Source organism: Scyliorhinus torazame, chromosome 1 (assembly GCF_047496885.1).
Source record: "Scyliorhinus torazame isolate Kashiwa2021f chromosome 1, sScyTor2.1, whole genome shotgun sequence".
NCBI lineage: Eukaryota > Metazoa > Chordata > Chondrichthyes > Carcharhiniformes > Scyliorhinidae > Scyliorhinus > Scyliorhinus torazame.
Genome location: NC_092707.1, coordinates 391,030,540 through 391,055,781, shown reverse-complemented (window position 1 = coordinate 391,055,781; position 25,242 = coordinate 391,030,540). Strand labels below are relative to the sequence as shown.

General features: G+C 68.5%; 1 protein-coding gene across 1 annotated transcript in view; it reads left to right on the top strand.

Annotated features, from left to right (window-relative positions):
- The first annotated feature begins 239 nt into the window (after positions 1–239).
- The window catches only part of coa6 (cytochrome c oxidase assembly factor 6), a 194,361-nt gene continuing 169,358 nt past the window's right edge, over positions 240–25,242 (top strand). Inside the window, exon 1 of the mRNA XM_072513014.1 lies at positions 240–363. The gene's annotated coding sequence lies outside the window, so the exon portion shown is untranslated. The remainder of the gene's footprint in view (positions 364–25,242) is intronic.

Sequence of the window (25,242 nt, the reverse complement as noted above, 5' to 3'; positions counted from 1 at the left end):
TTGTATCCATCTTATGCACCTTGGGTCACCATTGAAAATTATGAATCAATCTGAAGCAATCATATCTAAACTTTTAATTCACGAACTAGAGTCATTATTAATGTCAGTAATTTTCGATTAACAATAAGAACTATAATATGTTGAAGTGCCTTAGAAATCGCCAGGAATATTTATGCCTAGATGAAAGATGGCGTTCGATCACGTGACGTTCAAAGTTAACCGGAACTGCTTCGTCCATTAGGCACATTCCTCCCATCGCTCCGCGGTCCTGACAATCAGTTCCGGGCACTTCCACCGCAGAAGCGGAGCCGCCATTTTTAGCGCAGAGGCGAGTGAAGGTTGTGGAGGAGGAGGAGCCTGGAGGTAAAATAAACCTAAAATATATAACATTCTGTCCCCTGTATGCTGGGTGTGAGGCTGTTAATGTCGCTACAACTCCCCCTGGCAACGAAGGCAGTGATGGCGAGCGTTAAACTGAACCAGTATCTGAGTCCTCAACACCAGGCCACACTTGTGTCCCCCGTAAATTGCCCCCAGATCCGCGTCAGGGACTGACCCCCGGCCCCGACTGACCCCCGGCCCCCAGCCCCGACTGACCCCACAACCCCGACTGACCCCTGACCCCCCAACCCCGACTGACGCCCGGGCCCGACTGACCCCCGGCCCCGACTGACCCCTGACCCCCAACCCCGACTGACCCTGACCGCGAATGACCCATGACCCCCGACCCCGACTGACCCCCGGCCCGGATTGACCCTGCCCCGACTGACCCCCGGCCCGGACTGACCCCCGACTGACCCCGACCCCGACTGACCCCGACCCCGACTGACCCCGGCCCCGACTTCACAGACACCGACCCCCGGCCCCGACTTCACCGACACCGACCCCGGCCCCGACTTCACAGACACCGACCCCCAGCCCCGACTTCACAGACACCGACCCCCGGCCCCGACTTCACAGACACCGACCCCCGGCCCAGACTCACAGACACCGACCCCCGGCCCCGACTTCACAGACACCGACCCCCGACCCAGACTCACAGACACCGACCCCCGACCCCGACTTCACAGACACCGACCCCCGGCCCCGACTTCACAGACACCGACCCCCGGCCCCGACTTCACAGACACCGACCCCCGGCCCCGACTTCACAGACACCGACCCCCGGCCCCGACTTCACAGATACCGACCCCCGGCCCCGACTTCACAGACACCGACCCCCGGCCCCGACTTCACAGACACCGACCCCCGGCCCCGACTTCACAGACACCGACCCCCGACCCCGACTTCACAGACACCGACCCCCGGCCCCGACTTCACAGACACCGACCCCTGACCCCGACTTCACAGACACCGACCCCCGGCCCCGACTTCACAGACCCCCGGCCCCGACTTCACAGACCCCCGGCCCCGACTTCACAGACACCGACCCCTGACCCCGACTTCACAGACACCGACCCCCGACCCAGACTCACAGACACCGACCCCCGGCCCCGACTTCACAGACACCGACCCCCGGCCCCGACTTCACAGACACCGACCCCTGACCCCGACTTCACAGACACCGACCCCCGGCCCCGACTTCACCGACCCCCGGCCCCGACTTCACAGACACTGACCCCTGACCCCGACTTCACAGACACTGACCCCCGGCCCCGACTTCACAGACACCGACCCCCGGCCCCGGGTTCACAGACACCGATCCCCGGCCCCGACTTCACAGACACCGACCCCCGGCACAGACTCACAGACACCGACCCCCGGCCCCGACTCACAGACACCGACCCCCGGCCCCGACTTCACAGACACCGACCCCCGGCCCCGACTTCACAGACATTGACCACCGGCCCCGACTCACAGACACCGACCCCCGGCCCCGACTTCACAGACACCGACCCCCGGCCCCGACTTCACAGACACCGACCCCCGGCCCCGACTTCACAGACACCGACCCCCGGCCCCGACTTCACAGACACGGACCCCCGGCCCCGACTTCACAGACACGGACCCCCGACCCCGACTTCACAGACACCGACCCCCGACCCCGACTTCACAGACACCGACCCCCGGCCCCGACTTCACAGACACCGACCCCCGGCCCCGGGTTCACAGACACCGACCCCTGGCCCAGACTCACAGACACCGACCCCCGGCCCCGACTTCACAGACACCGACCCCCGGCCCCGACTTCACAGACACGGACCCCCGACCCCGACTTCACAGACACCGACCCCCGACCCCGACTTCACAGACACCGACCCCCGGCCCCGACTTCACAGACACCGACCCCCGGCCCAGACTCACAGACACCGACCCCCGACCCAGACTCACAGACACCGACCGCCGGCCCCGACTTCACGGACACCGACCCCCGGCCCCGACTTCACAGACACCGACCCCTGGCCCCGGGTTCACAGACACCGACCCCCGGCCCCGGGTTCACAGACACCGACCCCGGGCCCAGACTCACGGACACCAACCCCCGGCCCAGACTCACAGACACCGAGCCCTGTCCCCGACTTCACAGACACCGACTCCCGGCCCCGAGTTCATAGACACCGACCCCCGACCCCGACTACACAGACACCGACCCCGGGCCCCGACTTCACAGACACCGACTTCACAGACACCGACTCCCCGCCCCGAGTTCATAGACACCGACCCCCGGCCCCGACTTAACAGACACCGACTCCCGTCCCAGACTCACAGACACCGACCCCCGGCCCAGACTCACAGACACCGACCCGCGGCCCTGACTTCACAGACACCGACCCCCGACCCCGACTTCACAGACACCGACCCCCAGCCCCGGGTTCACAGACACCGACCCCCGACTTCACAGACACCGACCCCCGGCCCAGACTCACAGACACCGACCCCCGGCCCAGACTCACAGACACCGACCCCCGACCCCGACTTCACAGACACCGACCCCCGTCCCCGACTTCACAGACCCCGACCCCGACTTCACAGACACCGACCCCCAGCCCCGGGTTCACAGACCCCGACCCCGACTTCACAGACACCGACCCCCGGCCCAGACTCACAGACACCGACCCCCGGCCCTGACTTCACAGACACCAACCCCCGGCCCAGACTCACAGACACCGACCCCCGGCCCCGACTTCACAGACACCGACCCCCGGCCCAGACTCACGGACACCGACCCCCGGCCCAGACTCACGGACACCGACCCTGACTTCACAGACACCAACCCCCAGCCCTGACTTCACAGACACCGACCCCCAGCCCCGGGTTCACAGACACCGACCCTTGGCCCAGACTCACAGACACCGACCCCCGGCCCCGACTTCACAGACACCGACCCCCGGCCCCGACTTCACAGACACGGACCCCCGACCCCGACTTCACAGACACCGACCCCCGACCCCGACTTCACAGACACCGACCCCCGGCCCCGACTTCACAGACACTGACCCCCGGCCCAGACTCACAGACACCGACCCCCGACCCAGACTCACAGACACCGAAACCCGGCCCCGACTTCACAGACACCGTCCCCCGGCCCCGGGTTCACAGACACCGACCCCCGACCCCGACTTCACAGACACCGACCCCCGGCCCCGACTTCACAGACACCGACCCCCGGCCCCGACTTCACGGACACCGACCCCCGGCCCCGACTTCACAGACACCGACCCCTGGCCCAGACTCACAGACACCGACCCCCGGCCCCGACTCCACAGACACCGACCCCCGACCCCGACTTCACAGACACCGACCCCCGACTTCACAGACACCGACCCCCGGCCCCGACTTCACAGACACCGACCCCCGGCCCAGACTCACAGACACCGACCCCCGACCCAGACTCACAGACACCGACACCCGGCCCCGACTTCACAGACACCGACCCCCGGCCCCGGGTTCACAGACACCGACCCCCGACCCCGACTTCACAGACACCGACCGCCGGCCCCGACTTCACGGACACCGACCCCCGGCCCCGACTTCACAGACACCGACCCCTGGCCCCGGGTTCACAGACACCGACCCCCGGCCCCGGGTTCACAGACACCGACCCCGGGCCCAGACTCACGGACACCAACCCCCGGCCCAGACTTCACAGACACCGAGCCCTGTCCCCGACTTCACAGACAACGACTCCCGGCCCCGAGTTCATAGACACCGACCCCCGACCCCGACTACACTGACACCGACCCCGGGCCCCGACTTCACAGACACCGACTCCCCGCCCCGAGTTCATAGACACCGACCCCCGGCCCCGACTTAACAGACACCGACTCCCGGCCCAGACTCACAGACACCGACCCCCGGCCCAGACTCACAGACACCGACCCGCGGCCCTGACTTCACAGACACCGACCCCCGACCCCGACTTCACAGACACCGACCCCCAGCCCCGGGTTCACAGACAGCGACCCCCGACTTCACAGACACCGACCCCCGGCCCAGACTCACAGACACCGACCCCCGGCCCAGACTCACAGACACCGACCCCCGACCCCGACTTCACAGACACCGACCCCCGTCCCCGACTTCACAGACCCCGACCCCGACTTCACAGACACCGACCCCCAGCCCCGGGTTCACAGACCCCGACCCCGACTTCACAGACACCGACCCCCGGCCCAGACTCACTGACACCGACCCCCGGCCCTGACTTCACAGACACCGACCCCCAGCCCCGGGTTCACAGACCCCGACTTCACAGACACCGACCCCCGGCCCAGACTCACAGACACCGACCCCCGGCCCTGACTTCACAGACACCAACCCCCGGCCCAGACTCACAGACACCGACCCCCGGCCCCGACTTCACAGAAACCGACCCCCGGCCCAGACTCACGGACACCGACCCCCGGCCCAGACTCACGGACACCGACCCTGACTTCACAGACACCGACCCCCAGCCCTGACTTCACAGACACCGACCCCCAGCCCCGGGTTCACAGACACCGACCCCTGGCCCAGACTCACAGACACCGACCCCCGGCCCCGACTTCACAGACACCGACCCCCGGCCCAGACTCACAGACACCGACCGCCGGCCTCGACTTCACAGACACCGACCCCCGGCCCCGACTCACAGACACCGACCCCCGGCCCAGACTTCACGTACACCGACGCCCGGCCCAGACTCACAGACACCGACCCCCGGCCCCGACTTCACAGACACCGACCCCCAGCCCAGACTCACAGACACCGACCCCGGGCCCCGACTCACAGACACCGATCCCCGGCCCCGACTCACAGACACCGACCCCTGGCCCAGACTCACAGACACCGACTCCCGGCCCCGGGTTCATAGACACCGACCCCCGACCCCGACTTCAGAGACACCAACCCCCGGCCCAGACTCACAGACACCGACCCCGGCCCAGACTCACAGACACCGAACCCCGGCCCCGACTTCACAGACACCGACCCCCGGCCCCGACTTCACAGACACCGACCCCCGGCCCCGACTTCACAGACACCGACCCCCGGCCCCGACTTCACAGACACCGACCCCCGGCCCCGACTTCACAGACACCGACCCCCGGCCCCGACTTCACAGACACCGACCCCCGGCCCCGACTTCACAGACACCGACCCCCGGCCCCGACTTCACAGACACCGACCCCTGGCCCCGACTTCACAGACACCGAGCCCTGTCCCCGACTTCACAGACAACGACTCCCGGCCCCGAGTTCATAGACACCGACCCCCGACCCCGACTACACTGACACCGACCCCGGGCCCCGACTTCACAGACACCGACTCCCCGCCCCGAGTTCATAGACACCGACCCCCGGCCCCGACTTAACAGACACCGACTCCCGGCCCAGACTCACAGACACCGACCCCCGGCCCAGACTCACAGACACCGACCCGCGGCCCTGACTTCACAGACACCGACCCCCGACCCCGACTTCACAGACACCGACCCCCAGCCCCGGGTTCACAGACAGCGACCCCCGACTTCACAGACACCGACCCCCGGCCCAGACTCACAGACACCGACCCCCGGCCCAGACTCACAGACACCGACCCCCGACCCCGACTTCACAGACACCGACCCCCGTCCCCGACTTCACAGACCCCGACCCCGACTTCACAGACACCGACCCCCAGCCCCGGGTTCACAGACCCCGACCCCGACTTCACAGACACCGACCCCCGGCCCAGACTCACTGACACCGACCCCCGGCCCTGACTTCACAGACACCGACCCCCAGCCCCGGGTTCACAGACCCCGACTTCACAGACACCGACCCCCGGCCCAGACTCACAGACACCGACCCCCGGCCCTGACTTCACAGACACCAACCCCCGGCCCAGACTCACAGACACCGACCCCCGGCCCCGACTTCACAGAAACCGACCCCCGGCCCAGACTCACGGACACCGACCCCCGGCCCAGACTCACGGACACCGACCCTGACTTCACAGACACCGACCCCCAGCCCTGACTTCACAGACACCGACCCCCAGCCCCGGGTTCACAGACACCGACCCCTGGCCCAGACTCACAGACACCGACCCCCGGCCCCGACTTCACAGACACCGACCCCCGGCCCAGACTCACAGACACCGACCGCCGGCCTCGACTTCACAGACACCGACCCCCGGCCCCGACTCACAGACACCGACCCCCGGCCCAGACTTCACGTACACCGACGCCCGGCCCAGACTCACAGACACCGACCCCCGGCCCCGACTTCACAGACACCGACCCCCAGCCCAGACTCACAGACACCGACCCCGGGCCCCGACTCACAGACACCGATCCCCGGCCCCGACTCACAGACACCGACCCCTGGCCCAGACTCACAGACACCGACTCCCGGCCCCGGGTTCATAGACACCGACCCCCGACCCCGACTTCACAGACACCAACCCCCGGCCCAGACTCACAGACACCGACCCCGGCCCAGACTCACAGACACCGAACCCCGGCCCCGACTTCACAGACACCGACCCCCGGCCCCGACTTCACAGACACCGACCCCCGGCCCCGACTTCACAGACACCGACCCCCGGCCCCGACTTCACAGACACCGACCCCCGGCCCCGACTTCACAGACACCGACCCCCGGCCCCGACTTCACAGACACCGACCCCCGGCCCCGACTTCACAGACACCGACCCCCGGCCCCGACTTCACAGACACCGACCCCTGGCCCCGACTTCACAGACACCGACCCCCGGCCCAGACTCACAGACACCGACCCCCGACCCAGACTCACAGACACGGACCCCTGGCCCAGACTCACAGACACCGACCCCCGGCCCCGGGTTCACAGACACCAACTCCTGGCCCAGACTCACAGACACCGACCCCCGACCCAGACTCACAGACACCGGCCCCCGACCCCGACTTCACAGACACCGACCCCCGGCCCCGACTTCACAGACACCGACCCCCGGCCCCGACTTCACAGACACCGACCCCCGGCCCCGACTTCACAGACACCGACCCCCGACCCCGACTTCACAGACACCGACCCCCGGCCCCGACTTCACAGACACCGACCCCTGACCCCGACTTCACAGACACCGACCCCTGACCCCGACTTCACAGACACCGACCCCCGGCCCCGACTTCACAGACCCCCGGCCCCGACTTCACAGACACCGACCCCTGACCCCGACTTCACAGACACCGACCCCCGACCCAGACTCACAGACACCGACCCCCGGCCCCGACTTCACAGACACCGACCCCTGACCCCGACTTCACAGACACCGACCCCCGGCCCCGACTTCACCGACCCCCGGCCCCGACTTCACAGACACTGACCCCTGACCCCGACTTCACAGACACTGACCCCCGGCCCCGACTTCACAGACACCGACCCCCGGCCCCGGGTTCACAGACACCGATCCCCGGCCCCGACTTCACAGACACCGACCCCCGGCACAGACTCACAGACACCGACCCCCGGCCCCGACTCACAGACACCGACCCCCGGCCCCGACTTCACAGACACCGACCCCCGGCCCCGACTTCACAGACACTGACCACCGGCCCCGACTCACAGACACCGACCCCCGGCCCCGACTTCACAGACACCGACCCCCGGCCCCGACTTCACAGACACCGACCCCCGGCCCCGACTTCACAGACACCGACCCCCGGCCCCGACTTCACAGACACGGACCCCCGACCCCGACTTCACAGACACCGACCCCCGACCCCGACTTCACAGACACCGACCCCCGGCCCCGACTTCACAGACACCGACCCCCGGCCCCGGGTTCACAGACACCGACCCCTGGCCCAGACTCACAGACACCGACCCCCGGCCCCGACTTCACAGACACCGACCCCCGGCCCCGACTTCACAGACACGGACCCCCGACCCCGACTTCACAGACACCGACCCCCGACCCCGACTTCACAGACACCGACCCCCGGCCCCGACTTCACAGACACCGACCCCCGGCCCAGACTCACAGACACCGACCCCCGACCCAGACTCACAGACACCGACCGCCGGCCCCGACTTCACGGACACCGACCCCCGGCCCCGACTTCACAGACACCGACCCCTGGCCCCGGGTTCACAGACACCGACCCCCGGCCCCGGGTTCACAGACACCGACCCCGGGCCCAGACTCACGGACACCAACCCCCGGCCCAGACTCACAGACACCGAGCCCTGTCCCCGACTTCACAGACACCGACTCCCGGCCCCGAGTTCATAGACACCGACCCCCGACCCCGACTACACAGACACCGACCCCGGGCCCCGACTTCACAGACACCGACTTCACAGACACCGACTCCCCGCCCCGAGTTCATAGACACCGACCCCCGGCCCCGACTTAACAGACACCGACTCCCGTCCCAGACTCACAGACACCGACCCCCGGCCCAGACTCACAGACACCGACCCGCGGCCCTGACTTCACAGACACCGACCCCCGACCCCGACTTCACAGACACCGACTCCCAGCCCCGGGTTCACAGACACCGACCCCCGACTTCACAGACACCGACCCCCGGCCCAGACTCACAGACACCGACCCCCGGCCCAGACTCACAGACACCGACCCCCGACCCCGACTTCACAGACACCGACCCCCGTCCACGACTTCACAGACCCCGACCCCGACTTCACAGACACCGACCCCCAGCCCCGGGTTCACAGACCCCGACCCCGACCCCGACTTCACAGACACCGACCCCCGGCCCAGACTCACAGACACCGACCCCCGGCCCTGACTTCACAGACACCAACCCCCGGCCCAGACTCACAGACACCGACCCCCGGCCCCGACTTCACAGACACCGACCCCCGGCCCAGACTCACGGACACCGACCCCCGGCCCAGACTCACGGACACCGACCCTGACTTCACAGACACCAACCCCCAGCCCTGACTTCACAGACACCGACCCCCAGCCCCGGGTTCACAGACACCGACCCTTGGCCCAGACTCACAGACACCGACCCCCGGCCCCGACTTCACAGACACCGACCCCCGGCCCCGACTTCACAGACACGGACCCCCGACCCCGACTTCACAGACACCGACCCCCGACCCCGACTTCACAGACACCGACCCCCGGCCCCGACTTCACAGACACTGACCCCCGGCCCAGACTCACAGACACCGACCCCCGACCCAGACTCACAGACACCGAAACCCGGCCCCGACTTCACAGACACCGTCCCCCGGCCCCGGGTTCACAGACACCGACCCCCGACCCCGACTTCACAGACACCGACCCCCGGCCCCGACTTCACAGACACCGACCCCCGGCCCCGACTTCACGGACACCGACCCCCGGCCCCGACTTCACAGACACCGACCCCTGGCCCAGACTCACAGACACCGACCCCCGGCCCCGACTCCACAGACACCGACCCCCGACCCCGACTTCACAGACACCGACCCCCGACCCCGACTTCACAGACACCGACCCCCGGCCCCGACTTCACAGACACCGACACACGGCCCAGACTCACAGACACCGACCCCCGACCCAGACTCACAGACACCGACACCCGGCCCCGACTTCACAGACACCGACCCCCGGCCCCGGGTTCACAGACACCGACCCCCGACCCCGACTTCACAGACACCGACCCCCGGCCCCGACTTCACAGACACCGACCCCTGGCCCCGGGTTCACAGACACCGACCACCGGCCCCGGGTTCACAGACACCGACCCCGGGCCCAGACTCACGGACACCAACCCCCGGCCCAGACTCACAGACACCGAGCCCTGTCCCCGACTTCACAGACACCGACTCCCGGCCCCGAGTTCATAGACACCGACCCCCGACCCCGACTACACTGACACCGACCCCGGGCCCCGACTTCACAGACACCGACTCCCCGCCCCGAGTTCATAGACACCGACCCCCGGCCCCGACTTCACAGACACCGACCCCCGGCCCCGACTTCACAGACACCGACCCCCGGCCCCGACTTCACAGACACCGACCCCCGGCCCAGACTCACAGACACCGACCCGCGGCCCTGACTTCACAGACACCGACCCCCGACCCCGACTTCACAGACACCGACCCCCAGCCCCGGGTTCACAGACACCGACCCCCGACTTCACAGACACCGACCCCCGGCCCAGACTCACAGACACCGACCCCCGGCCCAGACTCACAGACACCGACCCCCGACCCCGACTTCACAGACACCGACCCCCGTCCCCGACTTCACAGACCCCGACCCCGACTTCACAGACACCGACCCCCAGCCCCGGGTTCACAGACCCCGACCCCGACTTCACAGACACCGACCCCCGGCCCAGACTCACTGACACCGACCCCCGGCCCTGACTTCACAGACACCGACCCCCAGCCCCGGGTTCACAGACCCCGACTTCACAGACACCGACCCCCGGCCCAGACTCACAGACACCGACCCCCGGCCCTGACTTCACAGACACCAACCCCCGGCCCAGACTCACAGACACCGACCCCCGGCCCCGACTTCACAGAAACCGACCCCCGGCCCAGACTCACGGACACCGACCCCCGGACCAGACTCACGGACACCGACCCTGACTTCACAGACACCGACCCCCAGCCCTGACTTCACAGACACCGACCCCCAGCCCCGGGTTCACAGACACTGACCCCTGGCCCAGACTCACAGACACCGACCCCCGGCCCCGACTTCACAGACACCGACCCCCGGCCCAGACTCACAGACACCGACCCCCGGCCTCGACTTCACAGACACCGACCCCCGGCCCCGACTCACAGACACCGACCCCCGGCCCAGACTTCACGTACACCGACCCCCGGCCCCGACTTCACAGACACCGACCCCCAGCCCAGACTCACAGACACCGACCCCCGGCCCAGACTTCACAGACACCGACCCCGGGCCCCGACTCACAGACACCGATCCCCGGCCCCGACTCACAGACACCGACCCCTGGCCCAGACTCACAGACACCGACTCCCGGCCCCGGATTCATAGACACCGACCCCCGACCCCGACTTCACAGACACCAACCCCCGGCCCAGACTCACAGACACCGACCCCGGCCCAGACTCACAGACACCGAACCCCGGCCCCGACTTCACAGACACCGACCCCCGGCCCCGACTTCACAGACACCGACCCCCGGCCCCGACTTCACAGACACCGACCCCCGGCCCCGACTTCACAGACACCGACCCCCGGCCCCGACTTCACAGACACCGACCCCCGGCCCCGACTTCACAGACACCAACCCCTGGCCCCGACTTCACAGACACCGACCCCCGGCCCAGACTCACAGACACCGACCCCCGGCCCAGACTCACAGACACCGACCCCCGACCCAGACTCACAGACACGGACCCCTGGCCCCGGGTTCACAGACACCAACTCCTGGCCCAGACTCACAGACACCGACCCCCGACCCAGACTCACAGACACCGGCCCCCGACCCCGACTTCACAGACACCGACCCCCGTCCACGACTTCACAGACCCCGACCCCGACTTCACAGACACCGACCCCCAGCCCCGGGTTCACAGACCCCGACCCCGACTTCACAGACACCGACCCCCGGCCCAGACTCACAGACACCGACCCCCGGCCCTGACTTCACAGACACCAACCCCCGGCCCAGACTCACAGACACCGACCCCCGGCCCCGACTTCACAGACACCGACCCCCGGCCCAGACTCACGGACACCGACCCCCGGCCCAGACTCACGGACACCGACCCTGACTTCACAGACACCAACCCCCAGCCCTGACTTCACAGACACCGACCCCCAGCCCCGGGTTCACAGACACCGACCCTTGGCCCAGACTCACAGACACCGACCCCCGGCCCCGACTTCACAGACACCGACCCCCGGCCCCGACTTCACAGACACGGACCCCCGACCCCGACTTCACAGACACCGACCCCCGACCCCGACTTCACAGACACCGACCCCCGGCCCCGACTTCACAGACACTGACCCCCGGCCCAGACTCACAGACACCGACCCCCGACCCAGACTCACAGACACCGAAACCCGGCCCCGACTTCACAGACACCGTCCCCCGGCCCCGGGTTCACAGACACCGACCCCCGACCCCGACTTCACAGACACCGACCCCGGCCCCGACTTCACAGACACCGACCCCCGGCCCCGACTTCACGGACACCGACCCCCGGCCCCGACTTCACAGACACCGACCCCTGGCCCAGACTCACAGACACCGACCCCCGGCCCCGACTCCACAGACACCGACCCCCGACCCCGACTTCACAGACACCGACCCCCGACCCCGACTTCACAGACACCGACCCCCGGCCCCGACTTCACAGACACCGATACCCGGCCCAGACTCACAGACACCGACCCCCGACCCAGACTCACAGACACCGACACCCGGCCCCGACTTCACAGACACCGACCCCCGGCCCCGGGTTCACAGACACCGACCCCCGACCCCGACTTCACAGACACCGACCGCCGGCCCCGACTTCACGGACACCGACCCCCGGCCCCGACTTCACAGACACCGACCCCTGGCCCCGGGTTCACAGACACCGACCACCGGCCCCGGGTTCACAGACACCGACCCCGGGCCCAGACTCACGGACACCAACCCCCGGCCCAGACTCACAGACACCGAGCCCTGTCCCCGACTTCACAGACACCGACTCCCGGCCCCGAGTTCATAGACACCGACCCCCGACCCCGACTACACTGACACCGACCCCGGGCCCCGACTTCACAGACACCGACTCCCCGCCCCGAGTTCATAGACACCGACCCCCGGCCCCGACTTAACAGACACCGACTCCCGGCCCAGACTCACAGACACCGACCCCCGGCCCAGACTCACAGACACCGACCCGCGGCCCTGACTTCACAGACACCGACCCCCGACCCCGACTTCACAGACACCGACCCCCAGCCCCGGGTTCACAGACACCGACCCCCGACTTCACAGACACCGACCCCCGGCCCAGACTCACAGACACCGACCCCCGGCCCAGACTCACAGACACCGACCCCCGACCCCGACTTCACAGACACCGACCCCCGTCCCCGACTTCACAGACCCCGACCCCGACTTCACAGACACCGACCCCCAGCCCCGGGTTCACAGACCCCGACCCCGACTTCACAGACACCGACCCCCGGCCCAGACTCACTGACACCGACCCCCGGCCCTGACTTCACAGACACCGACCCCCAGCCCCGGGTTCACAGACCCCGACTTCACAGACACCGACCCCCGGCCCTGACTTCACAGACACCAACCCCCGGCCCAGACTCACAGACACCGACCCCCGGCCCCGACTTCACAGAAACCGACCCCCGGCCCAGACTCACGGACACCGACCCCCGGCCCAGACTCACGGACACCGACCCTGACTTCACAGACACCGACCCCCAGCCCTGACTTCACAGACACCGACCCCCAGCCCCGGGTTCACAGACACCGACCCCTGGCCCAGACTCACAGACACCGACCCCCGGCCCCGACTTCACAGACACCGACCCCCGGCCCAGACTCACAGACACCGACCCCCGGCCTCGACTTCACAGACACCGACCCCCGGCCCCGACTCACAGACACCGACCCCCGGCCCAGACTTCACGTACACCGACCCCCGGCCCCGACTTCACAGACACCGACCCCCAGCCCAGACTCACAGACACCGACCCCCGGCCCAGACTTCACAGACACCGACCCCGGGCCCCGACTCACAGACACCGATCCCCGGCCCCGACTCACAGACACCGACCCCTGGCCCAGACTCACAGACACCGACTCCCGGCCCCGGATTCATAGACACCGACCCCCGACCCCGACTTCACAGACACCAACCCCCGGCCCAGACTCACAGACACCGACCCCGGCCCAGACTCACAGACACCGACCCCCGGCCCCGACTTCACAGACACCGACCCCCGGCCCCGGGTTCACAGACACCGACCCCTGGCCCAGACTCACAGACACCGACCCCCGGCCCCGACTTCACAGACACCGACCCCCGGCCCCGACTTCACAGACACGGACCCCCGACCCCGACTTCACAGACACCGACCCCCGACCCCGACTTCACAGACACCGACCCCCGGCCCCGACTTCACAGACACCGACCCCCGGCCCAGACTCACAGACACCGACCCCCGACCCAGACTCACAGACACCGACCGCCGGCCCCGACTTCACGGACACCGACCCCCGGCCCCGACTTCACAGACACCGACCCCTGGCCCCGGGTTCACAGACACCGACCCCCGGCCCCGGGTTCACAGACACCGACCCCGGGCCCAGACTCACGGACACCAACCCCCGGCCCAGACTCACAGACACCGAGCCCTGTCCCCGACTTCACAGACACCGACTCCCGGCCCCGAGTTCATAGACACCGACCCCCGACCCCGACTACACAGACACCGACCCCGGGCCCCGACTTCACAGACACCGACTTCACAGACACCGACTCCCCGCCCCGAGTTCATAGACACCGACCCCCGGCCCCGACTTAACAGACACCGACTCCCGTCCCAGACTCACAGACACCGACCCCCGGCCCAGACTCACAGACACCGACCCGCGGCCCTGACTTCACAGACACCGACCCCCGACCCCGACTTCACAGACACCGACTCCCAGCCCCGGGTTCACAGACACCGACCCCCGACTTCACAGACACCGACCCCCGGCCCAGACTCACAGACACCGACCCCCGGCCCAGACTCACAGACACCGACCCCCGACCCCGACTTCACAGACACCGACCCCCGTCCACGACTTCACAGACCCCGACCCCGACTTCACAGACACCGACCCCCGGCCCAGACTCACAGACACCGACCCCCGGCCCTGACTTCACAGACACCAACCCCCGGCCCAGACTCACAGACACCGACCCCCGGCCCCGACTTCACAGACACCGACCCCCGGCCCAGACTCACGGACACCGACCCCCGGCCCAGACTCACGGACACCGACCCTGACTTCACAGACACCAACCCCCAGCCCTGACTTCACAGACACCGACCCCCAGCCCCGGGTTCACAGACACCGACCCTTGGCCCAGACTCACAGACACCGACCCCCGGCCCCGACTTCACAGACACCGACCCCCGGCCCCGACTTCACAGACACGGACCCCCGATCCCGACTTCACAGACACCGACCCACGACCCCGACTTCACAGACACCGACCCCCGGCCCCGACTTCACAGACACTGACCCCCGGCCCAGACTCACAGACACCGACCCCCGACCCAGACTCACAGACACCGAAACCCGGCCCCGACTTCACAGACACCGTCCCCCGGCCCCGGGTTCACAGACACCGACCCCCGACCCCGACTTCACAGACACCGACCCCCGGCCCCGACTTCACAGACACCGACCCCCGGCCCCGACTTCACGGACACCGACCCCCGGCCCCGACTTCACAGACACCGACCCCTGGCCCAGACTCACAGACACCGACCCCCGGCCCCGACTCCACAGACACCGACCCCCGACCCCGACTTCACAGACACCGACCCCCGACCCCGACTTCACAGACACCGACCCCCGGCCCCGACTTCACAGACACCGACACCCGGCCCAGACTCACAGACACCGACCCCCGACCCAGACTCACAGACACCGACACCCGGCCCCGACTTCACAGACACCGACCCCCGGCCCCGGGTTCACAGACACCGACCCCCGACCCCGACTTCACAGACACCGACCGCCGGCCCGGACTTCACGGACACCGACCCCCGGCCCCGACTTCACAGACACCGACCCCTGGCCCCGGTTTCACAGACACCGACCACCGGCCCCGGGTTCACAGACACCGACCCCGGGCCCAGACTTACGGACACCAACCCCCGGCCCAGACTCACAGACACCGAGCCCTGTCCCCGACTTCACAGACACCGACTCCCGGCCCCGAGTTCATAGACACCGACCCCCGACCCCGACTACACTGACACCGACCCCGGGCCCCGACTTCACAGACACCGACTCCCCGCCCCGAGTTCATAGACACCGACCCCCGGCCCCGACTTCACAGACACCGACCCCCGGCCCCGACTTCACAGACACCGACCCCCGGCCCAGACTCACAGACACCGATCCCCGGCCCCGACTCACAGACACCGACCCCTGGCCCAGACTCACAGACACCGACTCCCGGCCCCGGATTCATAGACACCGACCCCCGACCCCGACTTCACAGACACCAACCCCCGGCTCAGACTCACAGACACCGACCCCGGCCCAGACTCACAGACACCGAACCCCGGCCCCGACTTCACAGACACCGACCCCCGGCCCCGACTTCACAGACACCGACCCCCGGCCCCGACTTCACAGACACCGACCCCCGGCCCCGACTTCACAGACACCGACCCCCGGCCCCGACTTCACAGACACCGACCCCCGGCCCCGACTTCACAGACACCAACCCCTGGCCCCGACTTCACAGACACCGACCCCCGGCCCAGACTCACAGACACCGACCCCCGGCCCAGACTCACAGACACCGACCCCCGACCCAGACTCACAGACACGGACCCCTGGCCCAGACTCACAGACACCGACCCCCGGCCCCGGGTTCACAGACACCAACTCCTGGCCCAGACTCACAGACACCGACCCCCGACCCAGACTCACAGACACCGGCCCCCGACCCCGACTTCACAGACACCGACCCCCGTCCACGACTTCACAGACCCCGACCCCGACTTCACAGACACCGACCCCCAGCCCCGGGTTCACAGACCCCGACCCCGACTTCACAGACACCGACCCCCGGCCCAGACTCACAGACACCGACCCCCGGCCCTGACTTCACAGACACCAACCCCCGGCCCAGACTCACAGACACCGACCCCCGGCCCCGACTTCACAGACACCGACCCCCGGCCCAGACTCACGGACACCGACCCCCGGCCCAGACTCACGGACACCGACCCTGACTTCACAGACACCAACCCCCAGCCCTGACTTCACAGACACCGACCCCCAGCCCCGGGTTCACAGACACCGACCCTTGGCCCAGACTCACAGACACCGACCCCCGGCCCCGACTTCACAGACACCGACCCCCGGCCCCGACTTCACAGACACGGACCCCCGACCCCGACTTCACAGACACCGACCCCCGACCCCGACTTCACAGACACCGACCCCCGGCCCCGACTTCACAGACACTGACCCCCGGCCCAGACTCACAGACACCGACCCCCGACCCAGACTCACAGACACCGAAACCCGGCCCCGACTTCACAGACACCGTCCCCCGGCCCCGGGTTCACAGACACCGACCCCCGACCCCGACTTCACAGACACCGACCCCGGCCCCGACTTCACAGACACCGACCCCCGGCCCCGACTTCACGGACACCGACCCCCGGCCCCGACTTCACAGACACCGACCCCTGGCCCAGACTCACAGACACCGACCCCCGGCCCCGACTCCACAGACACCGACCCCCGACCCCGACTTCACAGACACCGACCCCCGACCCCGACTTCACAGACACCGACCCCCGGCCCCGACTTCACAGACACCGACACCCGGCCCAGACTCACAGACACCGACCCCCGACCCAGACTCACAGACACCGACACCCGGCCCCGACTTCACAGACACCGACCCCCGGCCCCGGGTTCACAGACACCGACCCCCGACCCCGACTTCACAGACACCGACCGCCGGCCCCGACTTCACGGACACCGACCCCCGGCCCCGACTTCACAGACACCGACCCCTGGCCCCGGGTTCACAGACACCGACCACCGGCCCCGGGTTCACAGACACCGACCCCGGGCCCAGACTCACGGACACCAACCCCCGGCCCAGACTCACAGACACCGAGCCCTGTCCCCGACTTCACAGACACCGACTCCCGGCCCCGAGTTCATAGACACCGACCCCCGACCCCGACTACACTGACACCGACCCCGGGCCCCGACTTCACAGACACCGACTCCCCGCCCCGAGTTCATAGACACCGACCCCCGGCCCCGACTTAACAGACACCGACTCCCGGCCCAGACTCACAGACACCGACCCCCGGCCCAGACTCACAGACACCGACCCGCGGCCCTGACTTCACAGACACCGACCCCCGACCCCGACTTCACAGACACCGACCCCCAGCCCCGGGTTCACAGACACCGACCCCCGACTTCACAGACACCGACCCCCGGCCCAGACTCACAGACACCGACCCCCGGCCCAGACTCACAGACACCGACCCCCGACCCCGACTTCACAGACACCGACCCCCGTCCCCGACTTCACAGACCCCGACCCCGACTTCACAGACACCGACCCCCAGCCCCGGGTTCACAGACCCCGACCCCGACTTCACAGACACCGACCCCCGGCCCAGACTCACTGACACCGACCCCCGGCCCTGACTTCACAGACACCGACCCCCAGCCCCGGGTTCACAGACCCCGACTTCACAGACACCGACCCCCGGCCCAGACTCACAGACACCGACCCCCGGCCCTGACTTCACAGACACCAACCCCCGGCCCAGACTCACAGACACCGACCCCCGGCCCCGACTTCACAGAAACCGACCCCCGGCCCAGACTCACGGACACCGACCCCCGGCCCAGACTCACGGACACCGACCCTGACTTCACAGACACCGACCCCCAGCCCTGACTTCACAGACACCGACCCCCAGCCCCGGGTTCACAGACACCGACCCCTGGCCCAGACTCACAGACACCGACCCCCGGCCCCGACTTCACAGACACCGACCCCCGGCCCAGACTCACAGACACCGACCCCCGGCCTCGACTTCACAGACACCGACCCCCGGCCCCGACTCACAGACACCGACCCCCGGCCCAGACTTCACGTACACCGACCCCCGGCCCCGACTTCACAGACACCGACCCCCAGCCCAGACTCACAGACACCGACCCCCGGCCCAGACTTCACAGACACCGACCCCGGGCCCCGACTCACAGACACCGATCCCCGGCCCCGACTCACAGACACCGACCCCTGGCCCAGACTCACAGACACCGACTCCCGGCCCCGGATTCATAGACACCGACCCCCGACCCCGACTTCACAGACACCAACCCCCGGCCCAGACTCACAGACACCGACCCCGGCCCAGACTCACAGACACCGACCCCCGGCCCCGACTTCACAGACACCGACCCCCGGCCCCGGGTTCACAGACACCGACCCCTGGCCCAGACTCACAGACACCGACCCCCGGCCCCGACTTCACAGACACCGACCCCCGGCCCCGACTTCACAGACACGGACCCCCGACCCCGACTTCACAGACACCGACCCCCGACCCCGACTTCACAGACACCGACCCCCGGCCCCGACTTCACAGACACCGACCCCCGGCCCAGACTCACAGACACCGACCCCCGACCCAGACTCACAGACACCGACCGCCGGCCCCGACTTCACGGACACCGACCCCCGGCCCCGACTTCACAGACACCGACCCCTGGCCCCGGGTTCACAGACACCGACCCCCGGCCCCGGGTTCACAGACACCGACCCCGGGCCCAGACTCACGGACACCAACCCCCGGCCCAGACTCACAGACACCGAGCCCTGTCCCCGACTTCACAGACACCGACTCCCGGCCCCGAGTTCATAGACACCGACCCCCGACCCCGACTACACAGACACCGACCCCGGGCCCCGACTTCACAGACACCGACTTCACAGACACCGACTCCCCGCCCCGAGTTCATAGACACCGACCCCCGGCCCCGACTTAACAGACACCGACTCCCGTCCCAGACTCACAGACACCGACCCCCGGCCCTGACTTCACAGACACCGACCCGCGGCCCTGACTTCACAGACACCGACCCCCGACCCCGACTTCACAGACACCGACTCCCAGCCCCGGGTTCACAGACACCGACCCCCGACTTCACAGACACCGACCCCCGGCCCAGACTCACAGACACCGACCCCCGGCCCAGACTCACAGACACCGACCCCCGACCCCGACTTCACAGACACCGACCCCCGTCCACGACTTCACAGACCCCGACCCCGACTTCACAGACACCGACCCCCAGCCCCGGGTTCACAGACCCCGACCCCGACTTCACAGACACCGACCCCCGGCCCAGACTCACAGACACCGACCCCCGGCCCTGACTTCACAGACACCAACCCCCGGCCCAGACTCACAGACACCGACCCCCGGCCCCGACTTCACAGACACCGACCCCCGGCCCAGACTCACGGACACCGACCCCCGGCCCAGACTCACGGACACCGACCCTGACTTCACAGACACCAACCCCCAGCCCTGACTTCACAGACACCGACCCCCAGCCCCGGGTTCACAGACACCGACCCTTGGCCCAGACTCACAGACACCGACCCCCGGCCCCGACTTCACAGACACCGACCCCCGGCCCCGACTTCACAGACACGGACCCCCGATCCCGACTTCACAGACACGGACCCCCGATCCCGACTTCACAGACACCGACCCCCGACCCCGACTTCACAGACACCGACCCCCGGCCCCGACTTCACAGACACTGACCCCCGGCCCAGACTCACAGACACCGACCCCCGACCCAGACTCACAGACACCGAAACCCGGCCCCGACTTCACAGACACCGTCCCCCGGCCCCGGGTTCACAGACACCGACCCCCGACCCCGACTTCACAGACACCGACCCCCGGCCCCGACTTCACAGACACCGACCCCCGGCCCCGACTTCACGGACACCGACCCCCGGCCCCGACTTCACAGACACCGACCCCTGGCCCAGACTCACAGACACCGACCCCCGGCCCCGACTCCACAGACACCGACCCCCGACCCCGACTTCACAGACACCGACCCCCGACCCCGACTTCACAGACACCGACCCCCGGCCCCGACTTCACAGACACCGACACCCGGCCCAGACTCACAGACACCGACCCCCGACCCAGACTCACAGACACCGACACCCGGCCCCGACTTCACAGACACCGACCCCCGGCCCCGGGTTCACAGACACCGACCCCCGACCCCGACTTCACAGACACCGACCGCCGGCCCGGACTTCACGGACACCGACCCCCGGCCCCGACTTCACAGACACCGACCCCTGGCCCCGGGTTCACAGACACCGACCACCGGCCCCGGGTTCACAGACACCGACCCCGGGCCCAGACTCACGGACACCAACCCCCGGCCCAGACTCACAGACACCGAGCCCTGTCCCCGACTTCACAGACACCGACTCCCGGCCCCGAGTTCATAGACACCGACCCCCGACCCCGACTACACTGACACCGACCCCGGGCCCCGACTTCACAGACACCGACTCCCCGCCCCGAGTTCATAGACACCGACCCCCGGCCCTGACTTCACAGACACCGACCCCCGGCCCCGACTTCACAGACACCGACCCCCGGCCCAGACTCACAGACACCGACCCGCGGCCCTGACTTCACAGACACCGACCCCCGACCCCGACTTCACAGACACCGACCCCCAGCCCCGGGTTCACAGACACCGACCCCCGACTTCACAGACACCGACCCCCGGCCCAGACTCACAGACACCGACCCCCGGCCCAGACTCACAGACACCGACCCCCGACCCCGACTTCACAGACACCGACCCCCGTCCCCGACTTCACAGACCCCGACCCCGACTTCACTGACACCGACCCCCAGCCCCGGGTTCACAGACCCCGACCCCGACTTCACAGACACCGACCCCCGGCCCAGACTCACTGACACCGACCCCCGGCCCTGACTTCACAGACACCGACCCCCAGCCCCGGGTTCACAGACCCCGACTTCACAGACACCGACCCCCGGCCCAGACTCACAGACACCGACCCCCGGCCCTGACTTCACAGACACCAACCCCCGGCCCAGACTCACAGACACCGACCCCCGGCCCCGACTTCACAGAAACCGACCCCCGGCCCAGACTCACGGACACCGACCCCCGGACCAGACTCACGGACACCGACCCTGACTTCACAGACACCGACCCCCAGCCCTGACTTCACAGACACCGACCCCCAGCCCCGGGTTCACAGACACTGACCCCTGGCCCAGACTCACAGACACCGACCCCCGGCCCCGACTTCACAGACACCGACCCCCGGCCCAGACTCACAGACACCGACCCCCGGCCTCGACTTCACAGACACCGACCCCCGGCCCCGACTCACAGACACCGACCCCCGGCCCAGACTTCACGTACACCGACCCCCGGCCCCGACTTCACAGACACCGACCCCCAGCCCAGACTCACAGACACCGACCCCCGGCCCAGACTTCACAGACACCGACCCCGGGCCCCGACTCACAGACACCGATCCCCGGCCCCGACTCACAGACACCGACCCCTGGCCCAGACTCACAGACACCGACTCCCGGCCCCGGATTCATAGACACCGACCCCCGACCCCGACTTCACAGACACCAACCCCCGGCCCAGACTCACAGACACCGACCCCGGCCCAGACTCACAGACACCGAACCCCGGCCCCGACTTCACAGACACCGACCCCCGGCCCCGACTTCACAGACACCGACCCCCGGCCCCGACTTCACAGACACCGACCCCCGGCCCCGACTTCACAGACACCGACCCCCGGCCCCGACTTCACAGACACCGACCCCCGGCCCCGACTTCACAGACACCAACCCCTGGCCCCGACTTCACAGACACCGACCCCCGGCCCCGACTCACAGACACCGACCCCCGGCCCAGACTCACAGACACCGACCCCCGACCCAGACTCACAGACACGGACCCCTGGCCCAGACTCACAGACACCGACCCCCGGCCCCGGGTTCACAGACACCAACTCCTGGCCCAGACTCACAGACACCGACCCCCGACCCAGACTCACAGACACCGGCCCCCGACCCCGACTTCACAGACACCGACCCCCGTCCACGACTTCACAGACCCCGACCCCGACTTCACAGACACCGACCCCCAGCCCCGGGTTCACAGACCCCGACCCCGACTTCACAGACACCGACCCCCGGCCCAGACTCACAGACACCGACCCCCGGCCCTGACTTCACAGACACCAACCCCCGGCCCAGACTCACAGACACCGACCCCCGGCCCCGACTTCACAGACACCGACCCCCGGCCCAGACTCACGGACACCGACCCCCGGCCCAGACTCACGGACACCGACCCTGACTTCACAGACACCAACCCCCAGCCCTGACTTCACAGACACCGACCCCCAGCCCCGGGTTCACAGACACCGACCCTTGGCCCAGACTCACAGACACCGACCCCCGGCCCCGACTTCACAGACACCGACCCCCGGCCCCGACTTCACAGACACGGACCCCCGACCCCGACTTCACAGACACCGACCCCCGACCCCGACTTCACAGACACCGACCCCCGGCCCCGACTTCACAGACACTGACCCCCGGCCCAGACTCACAGACACCGACCCCCGACCCAGACTCACAGACACCGAAACCCGGCCCCGACTTCACAGACACCGTCCCCCGGCCCCGTGTTCACAGACACCGACCCCCGACCCCGACTTCACAGACACCGACCCCCGGCCCCGACTTCACAGACACCGACCCCCGGCCCCGACTTCACGGACACCGACCCCCGGCCCCGACTTCACAGACACCGACCCCTGGCCCAGACTCACAGACACCGACCCCCGGCCCCGACTCCACAGACACCGACCCCCGACCCCGACTTCACAGACACCGACCCCCGGCCCCGACTTCACAGACACCGACACCCGGCCCAGACTCACAGACACCGACCCCCGACCCAGCCTCACAGACACCGACACCCGGCCCCGACTTCACAGACACCGACTCCCGGCCCCGGGTTCACAGACACCGACCCCCGACCCCGACTTCACAGACACCGACCGCCGGCCCCGACTTCACGGACACCGACCCCCGGCCCCGACTTCACAGACACCGACCCCTGGCCCCGGGTTCACAGACACCGACCACCGGCCCCGGGTTCACAGACACCGACCCCGGGCCCAGACTCACGGACACCAACCCCCGGCCCAGACTCACAGACACCGAGCCCTGTCCCCGACTTCACAGACACCGACTCCCGGCCCCGAGTTCATAGACACCGACCCCCGACCCCGACTACACTGACACCGACCCCGGGCCCCGACTTCACAGACACCGACTCCCCGCCCCGAGTTCATAGACACCGACCCCCGGCCCCGACTTAACAGACACCGACTCCCGGCCCAGACTCACAGACACCGACCCCCGGCCCAGACTCACAGACACCGACCCGCGGCCCTGACTTCACAGACACCGACCCCCGACCCCGACTTCACAGACACCGACCCCCAGCCCCGGGTTCACAGACACCGACCCCCGACTTCACAGACACCGACCCCCGGCCCAGAGTCACAGACACCGACCCCCGGCCCAGACTCACAGACACCGACCCCCGACCCCGACTTCACAGACACCGACCCCCGTCCCCGACTTCACAGACCCCGACCCCGACTTCACAGACACCGACCCCCAGCCCCGGGTTCACAGACCCCGACCCCGACTTCACAGACACCGACCCCCGGCCCAGACTCACTGACACCGACCCCCGGCCCTGACTTCACAGACACCGACCCCCAGCCCCGGGTTCACAGACCCCGACTTCACAGACACCGACCCCCGGCCCAGACTCACAGACACCGACCCCCGGCCCTGACTTCACAGACACCAACCCCCGGCCCAGACTCACAGACACCGACCCCCGGCCCCGACTTCACAGAAACCGACCCCCGGCCCAGACTCACGGACACCGACCCCCGGCCCAGA